This window comes from Camarhynchus parvulus, chromosome 9, assembly GCF_901933205.1.
Source record: "Camarhynchus parvulus chromosome 9, STF_HiC, whole genome shotgun sequence".
NCBI lineage: Eukaryota > Metazoa > Chordata > Aves > Passeriformes > Thraupidae > Camarhynchus > Camarhynchus parvulus.
In genome coordinates this window covers 24,807,423-24,813,424 of record NC_044579.1, presented here as the reverse complement: position 1 = coordinate 24,813,424, position 6,002 = coordinate 24,807,423, and positions in this window count along the sequence as shown.

The following is a 6,002-nucleotide window of genomic DNA, read 5'->3' as shown; positions in this document are numbered from 1 at the left end:
GTGGTTGGATAGAACTACTGTAAATATGCTTTTGCTTTGTGTGATTGGTCAAGAAGCTTATAAAGTAAGTTGTAACATTAAGTTTTTTGGTCTGCTGCCTGGAATGTGAGCTGCTGGCATCTTCCCATTGTCATAATCATGTAGTGAGACTGATGCTGAAAAAAAACCAGCTCAAGGCGCTTTCCACAGCAGCCCCATCCCTCGTTCACGTCTGTAAATAGCCCCCCTTGCCAGTGTCATGCATGGGTGCTTTTTCCATCCTGGGGCTCTGAGGGGAGCTGCACCTTACAGTGACTGTGTTTGCCAAAGCCTCTTCTCCCAGGCTGGCCCAGCTGGCTCTGCCTGACTGCCCTCTTCTTCCATCAGCTCTGGGCTGAGGAAGCAACTCTGCACCACTCTGTAGGAAACCTGAACCTTCCAGACATCCCTCTTGAAGGCTGAAATGCTGATACTGAGAATGTGATTGATGCATTCCAATAAATCCAGATAGCAATGAGTCAGCAACTGAGACTTGTCCACTACAAAAAAAAAACCCAGCTTGTTTTGTGAAACTGTATTTTCCAAATTTCCCTCATGGTTCAGATTTTCATTTCCTGAGGTTACATTTGTTGCCCCTTGCTCTTAAGAGAACTTAAATCAAATCAGTTCTACTTCCTAATCTTGCTCACACTCTGGCAGAAGGCTGCTTTATTTGATTGGACAGTGGCACGTATACAAGCTTGGCAATGAAACCTGCTTTAGGAAGACTGGCAGAGATGCAGTTGAAACCCTAAAATATGGGTCACTGTGATAATGGCTGGCATCTAATGTAATTTACTTTCTAATACTTGCATCTTGCAGCATGGCTCAGGCAGTTGTTTAGCAGTGCACAGTAAGTCAAAGTTGGTTTAGCTCTAGGAGCATCCACATCCAAGCTCTGTTTTGTTGGATTTTTGGGCGTGTTTTTTGTCTTTTTTTTTAAAAGAAAAAAGAAGTGCTATAAAATTATTAACTTAACAGTTGAGGGGCGGTACCTCAGTGTCTCCTATAAAACATAAATTGATGTTTTATTTTATTTATTTTTTTCTATTTATTTATTAATATCTTTTTCTATTTATTTATTTATTTATTTCATATTTATTTATATTATTTATTTAATTTTATTCATTACAAGTGAAATCACTGAGGTGCTGCACCTCTGTTCAGGGAGTGTTTTCTGGGTTAAATGAACAAAAAGCAGAGTGTGAGGGAACAGAGCCTCTAGCACATACGGGTTGAGCTTTAGTGAATATTTCCAGCTAAAAAAAGTAATAGTATAAAAAGGGGTGGAAGCAGCTAAACTTCCTGATGTTAAGCTGAAGCATTTGTTTTGACAATTTAGTAATTAAATTATTATTTCTTGTTCCAAAACAATTTTTATCCAAAAATGCTGAATTAAAATGGTGAAGTAGCTTGTGAATAAATTAAACACTGTTCATTTTGTGTTAAAAGAAACATTTCAGTTGACCAAAGTGTCCACAAAACAGTAGACATTTTGGTCAACTTGCCAGCAGGGCCCTGTGAGACTGGGAAGAGAACTGGAGCTTGAAGCAACATTTGGAGCATCCAGCTTGTCATATCTAATTTAGGTTTCTTTGTTTCTGGAGAGTGAGGACATCTCCTAGAGGATGCTTTTGACTGCTCAGTTGAGGAGTTCCTGCATATCTCAGTCTCTTTAGTTAGACAGTGTGAGCACCCTTGTGTGTCAGATACTTCTGATGAGTGGCATTTTGTAGCACACAACTGACTTTAGGACAGGGTGACACTCACTGGCTGTTGCTGTTCCTGGCTGCTGTGTTCATGGCCCCTTGTGTTTCTCTGCTTCCTCAGGAGCTCAGCTGGCTCTGACTTGCTGTGTCTGCAGGTAAGGAGGGGAGTGCTGAGCAGAAATGGTTGTCCCTGTGTGGCTGCTGCTTTTGGTGGCTATTGATGAAAGGAAAATCTCTTGATTTAGGTTAGAGTTACCTCCACAGCAGTTTCAGCTGATCACTGTGACCTTCCCCATCATCTCCTTTCATGTATTTTTCCGTTTTCCATGGGTGCTCCCGGGTGGGTCTCGCATGGCAGAGCTCACCCCCAGGCCCCAGTTCAGGGGAAGGAGCAGACCTGAGTGGTGCAGCACATCCCAGAGCCTCAGCCCCTGCCCTGAGCCCATCTGCCACTGGCTGATGTCCTGTGGAGGCAGCAGGAGGCTGCTGCAGAGGTGCCACAACGTGCAGGGCAGCCTTGGCACCGGGACTGATCGTACAGGCTGGGGCACCTCCAGTGCTGGCAGCTCACATCAGAGGAGGGGCTGGAGCTGCTGCAGGAAGAGCACAGGGGCTGCTCATCAATTAACTCCTTCTCTCTTATTAAAATCTCTGAAGAAGTGGGTGGGCTGAAGAATCAAGAATCAACTGTCTCCTTAAGTTTGCTGAGAAAATTTGCTCTGGGAATATTATTATTCATGCTTGATATGGAAGGTGTTTGTGCCAGCTCTAATTAACTGTTCTCACTAGCACAAAGATGTTCTCCACTGAAAGCCAGTGTGTTACTCTACTGATTTGGGCTAATTAATGTGAAAAGGCCAAGTATATAATTTCGTACTTGAACTTCTAGATCTGTATTTGAATTGAAATCACATTATGCAATGATTGAATATTCTCCTGGTCTGATTGGGAAAGAAGTTCCCAAAAAGAAGGGAACTTTATGTTGAAGAAAACCTCTGAAATTAAAATTTGTTTCCTTTTCAAGAGGTTTTTCTGGAATGTCACTCTGTTCCCCCAGTTGTTATTCACGGAGTAACTTGTTCTCTCTGAAGTAAGAGGAAAGGCTTTGGGTCAGGCCCCATCTTGTTTCTGCCCCTTTTCAGATGGTCATTATTATGTGCTTGCCACTGCCAGAACATCAGTCAATCCCCTATGTCATTCTCCCTTCTCTGAAAATTGTTGCAAGTAAAACTCAGGAGAAGCATCTGTAAGCTGACTTGCTCTGGTACTGTGGATACCCAGAGCTGCCATCTGAAAATGTCCCAGTGTCAGCAGTGTCATCAGAGCAATACCTTCTGCAGAGGTTTTGGGAGCTGCAGCTGTCCCTGGCCCTTGGGTACATTCTCCTGGAGTGTGCCTGGGTCTGGTGGCACTGAGGAGGCCTGGGAAGCACCTGTGGGCAAGTGGGCAGTGGCACTTTGTGCTTTGCAATGCACAAAGAAATTTGGCAAGCTGGATTTGAGAAATGAAGGAGTTACAGCTCAGTGGTTTTGAATGTACAGGAGTCTTTGTGGCAATTACACCAGCAGCACCATGTTAATGGCCTCTGGGGGGTGTGTAGGAAAATACAGGCCAATGCAGTCACCCTTTGGAGAAAGGCTTGAACCTGACACAGCTGGGGGTTTAGGTTTTAAGGATTGCAAGTAGTAACATGAGGCAGCATTTTTTGACTTGGCTGAGTTCAGCTTGTTCTCCAAATTAGACTGATCATTTTGTAGGTCAAATATTTGGGAGCAACCTAGTAAACTGCTGCATTGTTGTTATACAAGTTAAGAATAAACACAGGAGATCACTGCATAAACATCCAGGAAAAAATAAAAGCCGAGGATGGAATAGACCATGCGCAGACACCCACATGTACAGGCTGGATTTGCACGGCCATCTGCAGCCCCAGCTCCTGGGGAGGGGAGCAGGGGAGGCAGTGTGGGCTGGCAGCCCCACGTTCCAGGTTGTGCTGCTGATTGGTTTTGGCTTTGTAATGACTTCAGCAAGACCTCGGAGCGAGACAGGGCTGTCAGACTGTTATGAGTAGAAAAGCTGCCCATTTTTTTAAAAGGTTGCAGAGTTAACAGGTTGGGCCGGTTGCTGCCAGGGTGGAGCTCTAACTGTTTGTAATCACCTGTCGTTGATGGTTAAGAATTCCCCCTTTTGTCAGTGACACCCTGCTGCTTCCTGGAGGATGGCACCCAGACGGTAAAGGGGAAGGGACATCGAGTCAGCATGCAAATGACATCGGATCCAGCATGGAACGGGAGAGACCCCTCACCAAACCTAGCCAAAAACCCCTAAAACAACGAGCCAACACAAAATTGATGAATCAAAGCAATGTCTAGACACTAGGAACAGAATCTAGTAGCCACCAAGACCCTTTTTACCCCTCACCCTAACCTAAAGATGTTGGCTAGACAGAGGATCTCGAATGTTGAACCAAAAATCAAGGGAATCTCCTGATGATCTTGTGAGGATGGAGCCCCCAGCTCTGCCCACAGACCAGTGGACACAGCTACACTCTTCCTCCGAGTCACTCCTGGGAGCAGCGGCGGCGTGAGCGCGGACCCGTCGGTTCTCCCCACCCAAACTGGTCATTTTGAATAAAGGCATTAATAAGGAGGAAGGTCTCCTGCCCATGTTTAATTTAAGACCAGCTGTGGGGACAGGGGGCAGGAGGGGGGCTGAGTGTGTGGGCTGGATGCTGACCCCAAATTTCTGAAAGCACTCCTCATCCCTGGCCTTCTCCAGTGCTCCTGAGGAGTCCCTGCATATAAGGAGGCTTATACATATCCCAGATGGCCCTTTGGCTGTGGCACAGTCTGCACACACTTGCCATGGGGCACACACCTCTGAGGCTGCTCACTGAGGCACAAGAGGCTAACACAACATTCTCCTGAAAAACCAACATCACACCCAGTTGTTGAGCAACGCTGGAAAGATCCCATGACACCACGTGCAGCCCCGCGGTGTGAAATGTGGCAGACAATGCACGGCAGGCCGTGAATGTGGCTGGGAACAGCAAACAGGTGATTTCCCACCCCACTGCTGGCAGGAACTGTTTAAACGTGCTGTGTTTCCCTTTGTGGGCAGGGTGGTTGTGAAACTGTGCCTCAGGTCAGGGTGTGGGTCAGGGGAAATGAGGTTAGCCCCACGCAGGGAGCTGCTTGGATGGCCAGGGGAATGGGAGCTGCTTGGATGGCCAGGCTGTTTGGATGGCCAGGGGAATGGGAGCTGCTTGGATGGCCAGGGGAATGGGAGCTGCTTGGATGGCCAGGCTGTTTGGATGGCCAGGGGAATGGGAGCTGCTTGGATGGCCAGGCTGTTTGGATGACCAGGGGAATGGGAGCTGCTTGGATGGCCAGGGGAATGGGATCCATTCTGGAGCACATTTGCCTTTGTCATGTGGGATGGTGATTGTTGGGAATGAGCACGGAACTCCATCCCAAGCGCCAGGCCTTGGCTGTCTCTGTGCTACCTCCCTGGCCTGCCAGCCACAGTCACTGCCCTAAGTAGGTCCTTATCAAGCTTTTAGTTGTGTTTTGGGGACAGCTGCCTGTTTGAAGGGTCACAGCTGTCAGTCTTGGCTCGGCTTTAGCCCAGGACTTGGGAAGGAAATGAGGGCCATTTAAGCATATTCTGTCGGCTGCCCTATTTTGGTCTCAGTTCCCCATTCAGTTGAAGACATCCAGATCCCCAGCATTGCAAGAAGGGGCTCCTCTCTTGGCAGCAGCAGGCTGGGAAAAAGAATTGCCTGATCAAAGTGCTTTGAGAAGCATTTTTCTGTATTTGGAAAGGAGATGCTTAGAACTGACACTCATCCCCCTCTCCAAGAGAAATGAATGCTGCAGAAGTACAGACAGTTGCAACGTAGCTTGAGCCCCTCAAGCTTGAGCCCCTCAAATGAAGCAGGTTTGCATTAATCCTTTCAGACCATTTCTTTCTGTGCTTTAAAGCAGCTTTAAAAAAAGTTTAAATTAAGATGTCATGGATAGAAATGCTCACTCTTTCTCCCTGACCCAGTATTTTAGTGTTAGCCCGCGAAGTGCATGAGCCAGCAATAAGCAAACTCAAACCAAGTTGCCTTTGTAACAGCAGCTACCAAATATCAAATGGCTGGCTGAAATGTTAAGTGGGAAGAGGAAAGCATGACAATTCTCTAAAAAGGTTTGCAAAGGAAATGCACTTTGCTTCCATTCAGTACTTTTGATGAAGTTGCTTAATTGCCCTAAAAGGTAAATATTTGAT